Source organism: Anolis carolinensis, chromosome 1 (assembly GCF_035594765.1).
Source record: "Anolis carolinensis isolate JA03-04 chromosome 1, rAnoCar3.1.pri, whole genome shotgun sequence".
Taxonomy (NCBI): domain Eukaryota; kingdom Metazoa; phylum Chordata; class Lepidosauria; order Squamata; family Dactyloidae; genus Anolis; species Anolis carolinensis.
The window spans coordinates 8,431,096-8,441,250 of record NC_085841.1 but is presented as its reverse complement, the minus strand read 5'-3'; the positions used below and the strand labels follow the sequence as shown (position 1 = coordinate 8,441,250).

Below are 10,155 nucleotides of genomic sequence, written 5' to 3'. Positions count from 1 at the left end.
ACTGGGAATTTAGGGATTAGATCAGAGCCAGAGTGTTATCGTGGCATGAGTGTTGGACTGTGACCTTGGAGACCAGAGTTTGAATCCCTGCTCTGCTTTGGAAATCCGTTAAATGGCCTTAGGCAAATCACACTCTCTCAGCCTCAGAAGACAGCAAATCTCCTTTCAACAAATATTGCAAAGAAAATCCCATGATACAATCATGCTAGGGTTGCCATATGGTGAAAATGACAACAATACGTTTTTTGTTAGGAAGTGTTATGATTCCTGTCTCCAAGAAGATGCTCTATTATAGACCTTGAAAACAGGATGTGAGTTTGGCCAAATGAGTAACTGAGCTGCAGAACAATGGTTCATGTCCAATTATATTGGATTGGGGCACCAGAATGCCTCCCATTCCAAATGAGTACAAAGGTTGAACCCAATATAGTTTTTATAACACAGGTCATATTTGCAAACTGTTTGTGTACAAAGGACTGCAAATCCATTGTGCAACTAGTTGTCTATCCAGATACACAGCCAACATAGCCAACACACCACTGCTTTAGGCAAGAAGTTGTGTGCCTCCTTTGTACAACAGCTTGCACAAAGGCACAACTCAGAAGTCCATTCTCAAATCATTAAATTACACTCAAGAGTATTATTTCAGTTCTCCTTGATTCTCTGGGGACTTTCTTCCTCAAAGGCTTCAAGAGCATATTTTCCTCATCACTGTTGGCTGGGCTCATGCATTTCAGTTTTCACATTTCTCATTACAGACCAAAGACTTTTACTGCTGTGCCCACTCCTGCCATTTAAATGTGGAAGAAGAAAAGCAGCAATGAAATCCACAGTTTTGTCTTGCAAGAATCTTGGAAATAAATAAACATAGGAAGCACTATATCTGTCTTTATTGCTATTATTCTGTCCCTCGATTAATTAGTTGCTTAATGAGACAATTGAAAAGAATTCTCCTGATTTACTCTAAGACCTTGAACAAGGACTCTTCAGAGGGGTTTTTTCTCAGTTTCTTCCTCTGAAATACAGCCTATAGCACCTGGTGTTTCTTGGTGGTACTAACTGGCTCTTACTCTCTTTAGCGTCCAAGACCTTGTGTCTTTAGGGTATTTAGGCAGACAAGGATCTGGTACATTCATTTAAAATTTGCCCTGCTAATCCAGTTAGCAATAAGCCCTTCAAAGAAGTCCACATTTCCTTCTGCTGGTGGAGGAATTGGTTGTGGAACTTGCTCTTTGCTTTATAGCAGTCATTCCCAACCTGTGGGTCCCCAGATGTTTTGGCCTTCAACTCCCAGAAATCAGCTGGTAAACTGCCTGGGATTTCGGGGAGTTGTAGACCAAAACACCTGGGGACCCAGAGGTTGAGAACCACTGCTTTATAGACTCTTCTCTGCTTGTCCTACCATCCACTGTCAACACCATCATTGGGAATTTGATCTTGGGTATGTTCTCAACTCTGTCAAAGCTCTGGCCAACATCTGGAATGGTGAAATGGCCAGGGCGGTGGACACAGTTGCTCCTGAACGTCCCTTCTCATGGAGCACACTGAAACTAGCCCCTTGGTTTTCCAAGGAGTTGGTAGCCATTAAGCAAGTGAGATGGAGACTCCAGAGCATCTCCTGACCTTCCTTCATGCAGATATAAACCATTTTAATCCAGTTTACTTGCCAATTAAGACTAGAAGCCCTTATCATGCGGAGACAGTCAGGCATAACTTCTATTCACTGCAGTATAGTCAGTCCATGTATTAGAGCTGTGCAAAATGGCTAAAATCTGTTTAGTAATTCATTTCAGAGATTCGGATGTCCCTACTTTGATTCGTAAAGATTCAGAGGGGTCCCGTTCTGATTCGTAATCTGAATCTCCAAAGCTTTGTAATTGCTTCTTTAAGATTTGTTCCAGTAGTGGCAAAGGGGAAAAATTCAAGGCTTGTTTCTCTGTCATTTTTATGGCTATCAGAATGAAGCTTGGCACACATGTAGGTAGCATTTATAACTTTAAGCCTGCCAAGTTTCAGAATGTTTTGGTTATCCACTGATTTTAAAGAAATCATCCAATTTAAACATATGAGATTATGAGTAATCTAAACAGTTTTCCTATCAATGAAACTTAGAAGCAGTCAGCGTGGCACCCCCGGTGCTGCAATGGGTTAAACCCATGTACTGACAGGTCAGCAGTTCGAATCCAGGGAGAGAGGGTGAGCTCCCTCTGTCAGCTCCAGCTCCATATACAGGGACATGAGAGAAGCCTCTCAGTGGATGATAAAACATTCCCTGGGTAACATCCTTGCAAACGGCCAATTCTCTCACACCAGAAGTGACTTACAGTTTCTCAAATTGCTCCTGACATGAAAAAAATCAGCATAGTTGTAAAGAGAAAGGCTAATACTGTCAGTAGATGCAGGCAGGTAAGCAGATCTTGCAGGTCTGACTTCCTGGGTGTGGGGGCAGAGGGCTCACTGGCATGTCAGATTTGAGGAGGAGTTTTGGTACTTGTCAGAGTTGAGAGATATTTTTGTTTAGGGAAAGGGCAGTGGATTTTTTTTAAAAAATAAGAGGGCGTCCAGCCTCATTGGAGAAGCCTCAGAGGTAGGCAAAGGCAACCCCCCTCTGATTAAATCATTTGCCAATGAAAGGAACTATAAATAGTGTCAAAATTGTAACACCCCAAGGCAGCTCGAACACTGGAAACCAGAGACCAATAATCATATAATATCTTTATTAAAACAATAATAAATTCAGGAAAGAATAAGTGGAAGGGATGGGTGAGCAATAGTCCTATAAGGAATGGTATGAAATAGTCCAAAGCGTTGAAGAGATATGTCCAATATTATTGTCCAAAGTCCAGAAACCGAAACACGCTCAAAACTGCTGAAAAGTTCTTGCACGGGGAAAGCAACAAGGAAGCAGGAGTGAATAACAAGGTCCAAAGTCACTGAAAAGTCTTGGGTTACAAGGCAGGCAAAAGATGAGGCTAAAAGCAAACTGGATTCAGGAACAAGGCAAGGACGTGAATTCACTCTGGATTAACAACGGGAGTCGCGGCTCAGCTTGGCCGCCAGGAAACAGCAAACTCGGCTTGGAGAAATCAAGGAACTGGAAACGATGAAGTCGCTACGTTGACACCACAAGAAGTTCACAGTGCAAGACACTTTTCTAGAAGTTATATCTAATAACAGCGAAGGGAACCAAACTCCCCAAATGTTCCCAAAGCAATCTGCTATCCAGTATCTGCTTTAGCAGCCAATCGTTGACTCCTGCGAAGCTGCTGTGTCTGGGACCTTTGTTGCTGGAAAGACTGTCTCCTGTTAAACGATGCATTCCCTGGGGAGCTTGAAACATCTGGTTCTTCCATGGGAGTAGTGTTATCAGTATCTCTCCCAATTAAGGAAGCCTCAGAGCTATCCACAGCTGGGGTCTGTAATTGGAAGGAACTCGGAGAACTGGGTGAAATGTCAGAGTAAGCTTCATCCTGGCCAAAGTTCATTTCTGAACCAGGTTCAGCACCCAAAGGCGGCTGGGATATAACAAAAATAAAGGCTGCCTTGACACAGAATGCAATGTTGAGAATGTATGGTAAATAGATAAGATAGAAAATGAAATGGTCCAACAAAACCCCAATTCACATTGGCTGAGTGGGAGATGATTTTCCAGCAGTTTGCCATGCTCACTTCAGCTCAGGGAAGCCTAGGTGGGAGAGGATGCCCTTGAGGAACACCAGCTGTTCCACTAAGACAGGGTCCAACACAGTCCGGTAAGGAGTGACAACACCTTCAGCCATGCTGAACACCCCCTCACTTGGCATGCTGGTCGATGGACAGCTGAGGTGTTCCTGGGCAATAGTCACCAGATCCTTCCACACCTGACTCTGGGATGCAAGGTAGGCCAACAGTCAGTCTCCTCCCCTGCCCCTTCCACTCCAGACAATTATGGTAAACAGAGTTTGTTCAATTGGGGCGGGGGGGGGGGGAGCTCCAGAACAACACATCTTTTACACATTTGTACAAAAGTTTTGGAGGCTTGTGATTTGATCCATAAATGCTTAAGAGGGGTACTTTCTGATTAATATTTCAGAGATTTGTATTCCAAACCATGCAAACCTCCGAATTACAAAACGCAGCTCCAAAGCTTTTCACACCCCTACCATGTATATGAGCACTTAGATTCGAAGGAATTGGGAAAAAAGTATGGTATAAAGGGAAAAAAATGTAGTGAAAACCAAACAGTGAAGGATACAATGCCTGGGTCTGGATCTTTATGTACTTTATTGTTAAAAGGAAATAAGGCAGGCATTTCTTGGTTAGAAATATGAGATGACTCAGGTAGGCAATGTGTTCCCTGGACTGAGGTGAAGTAACCATCCAGATAGATTGCGAAGGTGGATGTTTTCTCAGATGATTATAAATAGTTAAGATCAAGAGGAACACTAAGAGTGCAATTTAAAGGAAGGAAGGAACAGAAAGCTAGAGGCTTCTCAGTTCTTTAGTGAGTACATGCAGATTGCTATCTTCTTAAAATAATCTGAAGTCAGTTATGGTCTAATTCCCATCAGAGTTTGTGGAGGTTATGGTTCTAGTTCAAAAGGAAATGTTGAATTAAATCATGGTGGAAGAATGAATGATGCAAAGGATCATATTGCAAACTTCTCTTTTGTCTCCAGTCAGGTGAAACTCTGGAGCATACCCATATACAGATAGAGTTTGGACAGCACAACTAGCTCTAATAAGAGCTGGTCTGTTGTACACAGGAGATGGTGCCTCCATCCCGTTTTTCCTCTGCTAATCAATACAGGGAAAAGGTGGATGGATGAGTCCCATTTTTATGTTGCTGCAGCTGTAGAGCAACTTAATTTCAGGAGATCTTCTGGCCATCACAGGTTTCTTATGTTGACATCAGCATTGGCACCTGTATGACCAGGGTTACGATTATGTGGAAGCTTCTGTTGGCATCATTCTGGCAGCAATTCTCCAAAAGGCTTTGCAGTTGTCCAGCAGTAGTGATGATGACATTAATGCAGTTTGACAGTGCTTTGACTGCTATGGAATCCTGGGATCTGTAGTTTAGTAAGACCCCAGCAAACTTTAGATAGAAATGTAAAACTACAACTGCAATGATTCTATAGCACTGAGCCATCACAGTTAAAGTGATTTTTTTCGTGTCAGGAGCAACCTGAGTTGCTTCTGGAGTGAGAGAATTGGCCGTCTGCAAGGACGTTGCCCAGGGGATGCCCGGATGTTTTTTTTTGATGTTTTTACCATCCTTGTGGGAGGCTTCTCTCATGTCCCCGCATGGAGCTGGAGCTGATAGAGGGAGCTCATCCTCGCTCTCCCCGGGTGGGATTCGAACCTCGCAGCCTTCAGGTCAGCAACCCAACCTTCAAGTCACAAGGCTTTTATCCCCTAGGCCACCGGATGCTCCGGTGATGACAAACAGCCCGGGGCTGTGGCGCAGACGGGAGAGCAAACCAGTTGCAATTAACTGCAATGAATCACTGACCAGGAAGTCATAAGTTCGAGGCCCGCTCGGAGTTATGTTGTTTGTCTTTGTCCTATGTTAAAAGGCATTGAATGTTTGCCTATATGTGTAATGTGATCCGCCCTGAGTCCCCTTCGGGGTGATAAGGGCGGAATATAAATGTTGTAAATAAATAAATAAATAAATAAATAAATAAATTCTACAGTGTAGATGCTCCCATAGATGTGCTTTAAAACACTTGACAGCAAAAGTTCTGTTTGCTTAGAAATAAATATATTTAATTTTAGTGTCATTTATTCTCAGCTAAGCATGTACAAGAGGAGGCTCCATGTTTGGTTTTCTTTGAAGCTTCCTTAAGGTTTGGGTTGGATCACAGTTTCTCACTACTACAGGTGAGTTCAACAAGAAAGGTACATTCAAGTGACCCAACATTGGCACAGGAGCTAAAGCCATTCCATGCTTTCAGGACTTTCAGTGACATGAGGAACCTCTACAGTCTCTTACTTCTTCTCTTTATGGTACTGCTCCTAGTTGCTTCAGGTAAGATGTGCTTGTAATGGTGGATTAATAGACATATTTACAGATCAGTGTATAGGAAAAAAAACATTTATGGGAATTGGTGAAAGTTTATGAAAAGTAGTTGAGGAAACGTTTCTGGAATATTTAAGATATATTTATTTAAATAAAAAGATAAAGCATGAGTGAAAATCATTATCTGTAGAGCTGCTCAGACACACACAGAATACATTGATTAAAAATCATATTCAGTTACATTATAGCAAGTTTCATGGAGAAATGTGGTAGGATTGTTATTTATTTATTTATTTATTTATTACAATACTTGTATCCCGCCCTTGTCACCCAGTGGGGACTCAGGGCGGCTTACAATAAAACACATACAGTAGAGTCTCATTTATCCAACATAAACGGGCCAGCAGAACGTTGGATAAGCAAATATGTTGGATAATAAGGAGAGATTAAGGAAAAGCCTATTAAACATCAAATTAGGTTATGATTTTACAAATTAAGCACCAAAACATCATGTTATACAACAAATTTGAAAGAAAAAGTAGTTCAATACGCAGTAATGCTATGTAGGAATTACTGTATTTACGAATTTAGCACCAAAATATCACGATGTATTGAAAACATTGACTACAAAAATGCATTGGATAATCCAGAATGTTGGATAAGCGAGTGTTGGATAAGTGAGACTCTACTGTATATAAAAATAATACAGTTCATTCAATCAATCAAAATCATATACATTAAACATTCATAAAAATATACATGTAGATATACAATTGGCACATTTTGAGTCTAAAAACTGGGTCTGTCATTGAGTTATCATTAGTTGGCCTCATTTCACGTTTATAAGAGTCTCAGAAGTTCTGAATGGCCAACCTAGGGATATCCTTCTATTTTCCATTTGAGTAACAATTTCAATTTTGTTTGAATAATGTATGTATTTCCGTGTGATTTTTCTTGGGTCTGAATACCTTTTTTTCCTACAGGATTGTCTATACACATTTGGAATATGGCTGAGTGTTATAGAGCTCATGGAATATGTATGAAAGGACGGAACTGTAGGTGGCCCTATGGTATAAGGATTGGAATATGTAAGAAACGTTCAATGTTGTGTTGCAAATTTTGAAAATTAAGCACTTCAAATGAAATCCAAAAGTGATCAGAGAACCAAGAATAATATAAATGTTGAAACTATGTCTCCTGTGTTTATTTGCAAAACCTATCATGCACAGAAACAAGCTATAAGCACTCATTCTCTGACAATAGCTGGCACCTGCGATATTTGTAATATTCCTTGATCCAGATCAGTTTTATCCACATCAGCAAATATGGCAGTGTAACCAGCTTTCTCCTGAGAACTATTCAGAAGGAAGTTCTCCTTCACAGTCCCTATTGGTCTAATAATATCTGAACAGGTGGGGATCCTCCCTGGCATGGAAGTATCAGAGGCATATCACACACACAAACACACTCGCACACAAACAAAAACAAAAAAACCCCACAATTTTCTGTCTCAAATTCTCTGATAGGTAGTTATTAGCTGGGAGCATGGCGCAGTATTGGCTAGAAAAGTTGTCCCAACTTCAAAGGAGCTGCATTTTTGTTGTTTTAAAGGAAAATAATACCTGAAGATGATTACTAGGGGTGTGCACAATATCGGATTGCTGTTCTGGATCTGGAAGATTTGACTGATTTGGCAGCAGAATCCTGAGAGATGGGGTGGGTGGGAGGCAAAAGTCAGAGACTGACAATAATGGGGCGAGTGGAGGTCAGTCTTTGGCTATATCAGCTGCATTTGGCTTCGGTGAGAGAAGCTTCCCCCCACTTTAGCCTTGCCGTAGCCAATCAGAAAAAGAAAATGGGTCAAATGTCTTTTTGCAAAGGTGGCATTTGAAAGGGAGAGATGTGCTAGATTCATGTCTCATTGCTGCTGCGTAGTGCTTAGGGAATTGATAACTTTCTGAAAATTCTCTTTTCTTCTGCACTAAATTTTCTTGGTTACATATCTTTCAGTTCTTTTACTTCTGCTTTTTTGTATGTCAGAAGTGACTTGAGAAACTGCAAGTTGCTTCTGGTGTGAGAGAATTGGCTGTCTGCAAGGACATTGCCCAGGGGATGCCCAAATGTTTTACTATCCTCTGGAAGGCTTCTCTCCCTCACATGGTAAGCTGGAGCTGACAGATGGGAGCTCACCAGCTCCCTGGATTTGAATCACTTAGCTGTCGATCAGCAGTCCTGCCGGCACAAAGGTTTAACCCCTTGTGCCACCCGAGCCGGAAGTCCAGGCCTATTTTTCCTCAAAAAATATTTTTAAATAAAATACCAATAAAATCCTTTGTTACTCTTTCCCCTATTTTTCTGGTTTGTGTACGCTTGCAAAAGAAGTGCAGTGCATGCACACACACACAATAAATAAATATAGGAATATATCTAATAAATATAAATATATAATAGTTATAATTATAACAGTTTGTTGCACTCCAGCTACCTGCGTGACTCCTTTTCACCCAAACACCACACAGTTCATCAATAAGTAATAAGTTTATTAAGAAAATAGTATATAATTGAAAAGGCAGTTTCAAAAATGAGTAGACAATAAGCAATCACTAAGGTACAATAAAAAAACAGACTGTAAAAGAATTTTCAAAGTTAAATCCGTAAGCATGAGCATAACAAATAGCACTTATCCATGGAAATTTAGGGAATTATTAATGCTTTTTAAAACAACTTTTTAAAAAGATCCTCTCTGCCTCCCCCTCCCTCCTCTGTCAGCCTTAATTGGCTGAGAGGCACAGGTTTAGTTTGGCTTCCCTAGTATTGACACACAACCACATAACTTTGCACAGGTTTATATACTATTGTTTCCTTAACTCCTCTTTGCAGATTCCATGACTGTATATATTATAATAATTAGACTGTCTCTCAATGCCACAGATAGCTGCTCCAGCCCAATGCATTCTGGAAAATGCAGTTTAGTGCAGGCATGTGGCTTCTCATTTCTCATTAAATTACTATAAATTGGGAAAATTCAGAGGCTCCTTTCTCCATCATATTTTAAAGCTATTGGGGTGAAACTTGCTACAATGGTAGAACATATTTATCATTCTTTACCTATCAAGTTTTATAATGGTTCACCCATCCACTGATTTTTGGGATTTTTCAAAGTTTTTTAAAACATTTAAAAAAAAGACTACAAGAACAATGCCTCCGCCTTTGCCTCCCTGCTCCATCAGCCCTGATTGGCTGAGAGGCATACCAACATATTTGGTTTCACCTCTCAGCAGGGCTTGGTTACAGCTACATCCAAAGACATCAGAGACATAAGAATCAAAGGCACCTTTTGATTCAAATTCTTAATATTAGGAAGGAAGTGAGCAGGTGGGTCGGAACTCGCTTCAAAAGTGCTTTAGATCCAAATTAGATCCAGATTTTATGAAAATACGAATAAATCGCACAAACCTAGGCTTTGCAGTTGTTCAGCAGTAGTGATGATGACATGACATGGGGCATAGAATTAATGCAGTTTGACAGTGCTTTGACTGCCGTGGTTCAATGCTATAGAATCCTAGGATCTGTAGTTTAGTACACTTTAGATAGCGATGTAAGACTACAATTGCAATGAGTCTATAGCACTGAGCCATCAGAGTTAAACTGATGACAAACTGCATTAATTCTACAATGTAGATCCACCCATAGATGTGCTTTAAAACACTTGACAGCTAAAGTTCTGTTTGCTTAGATGCAAATGTATTTAATTTCAGTGGCATTTACTCTTTAAAGCAGAGTCTGGATGGCCATTTATTGGGGATACTTTGTGCTTTCCCTGCATGTCAGAGGTCGGACTAGACGGCCCATGTGGTCTCCTCCAACTCTATGATTCTATGATTCGAATCTCAGCTAAGCAAGTACAACATGAGAGTCCATGTTTGGTTTTCTTTGAAGCTTCCTTAAGGATTCAACTAGATCACAATTTTTCACTACTACAGGTGAGTTCAACAAGACAGGTACATTCAAGTGACCCAACAATGGCACAGGAGCTAAATCAATTCCATGCTTTCATGACTTTCAGTGACATGAGGAACCTCTACAGACTCTTAGTTCTTCTCTTTATGGTACTGCTGCTACTTGCTTCAGGTAAGATGTGCTTATAATGC

General features: G+C 40.7%; 1 long non-coding RNA gene across 3 annotated transcripts; it reads left to right on the top strand.

Moving 5' to 3' along the window:
• The first annotated feature begins 4,037 nt into the window (after positions 1-4,037).
• Positions 4,038-7,197, top strand: LOC134296054 (uncharacterized). 3 transcript variants are annotated; one of them, XR_010002624.1, is made up of 3 exons: positions 4,038-4,483; positions 5,866-6,013; positions 6,988-7,197. It is a non-coding gene; the product is annotated as an uncharacterized LOC134296054 (long non-coding RNA). The 3 variants fall into 3 exon arrangements; XR_010002625.1 differs by having other exon boundaries at positions 5,777-6,013; XR_010002623.1 differs by having other exon boundaries at positions 4,038-6,013.
• The last annotated feature ends 2,958 nt before the right edge of the window (positions 7,198-10,155 follow it).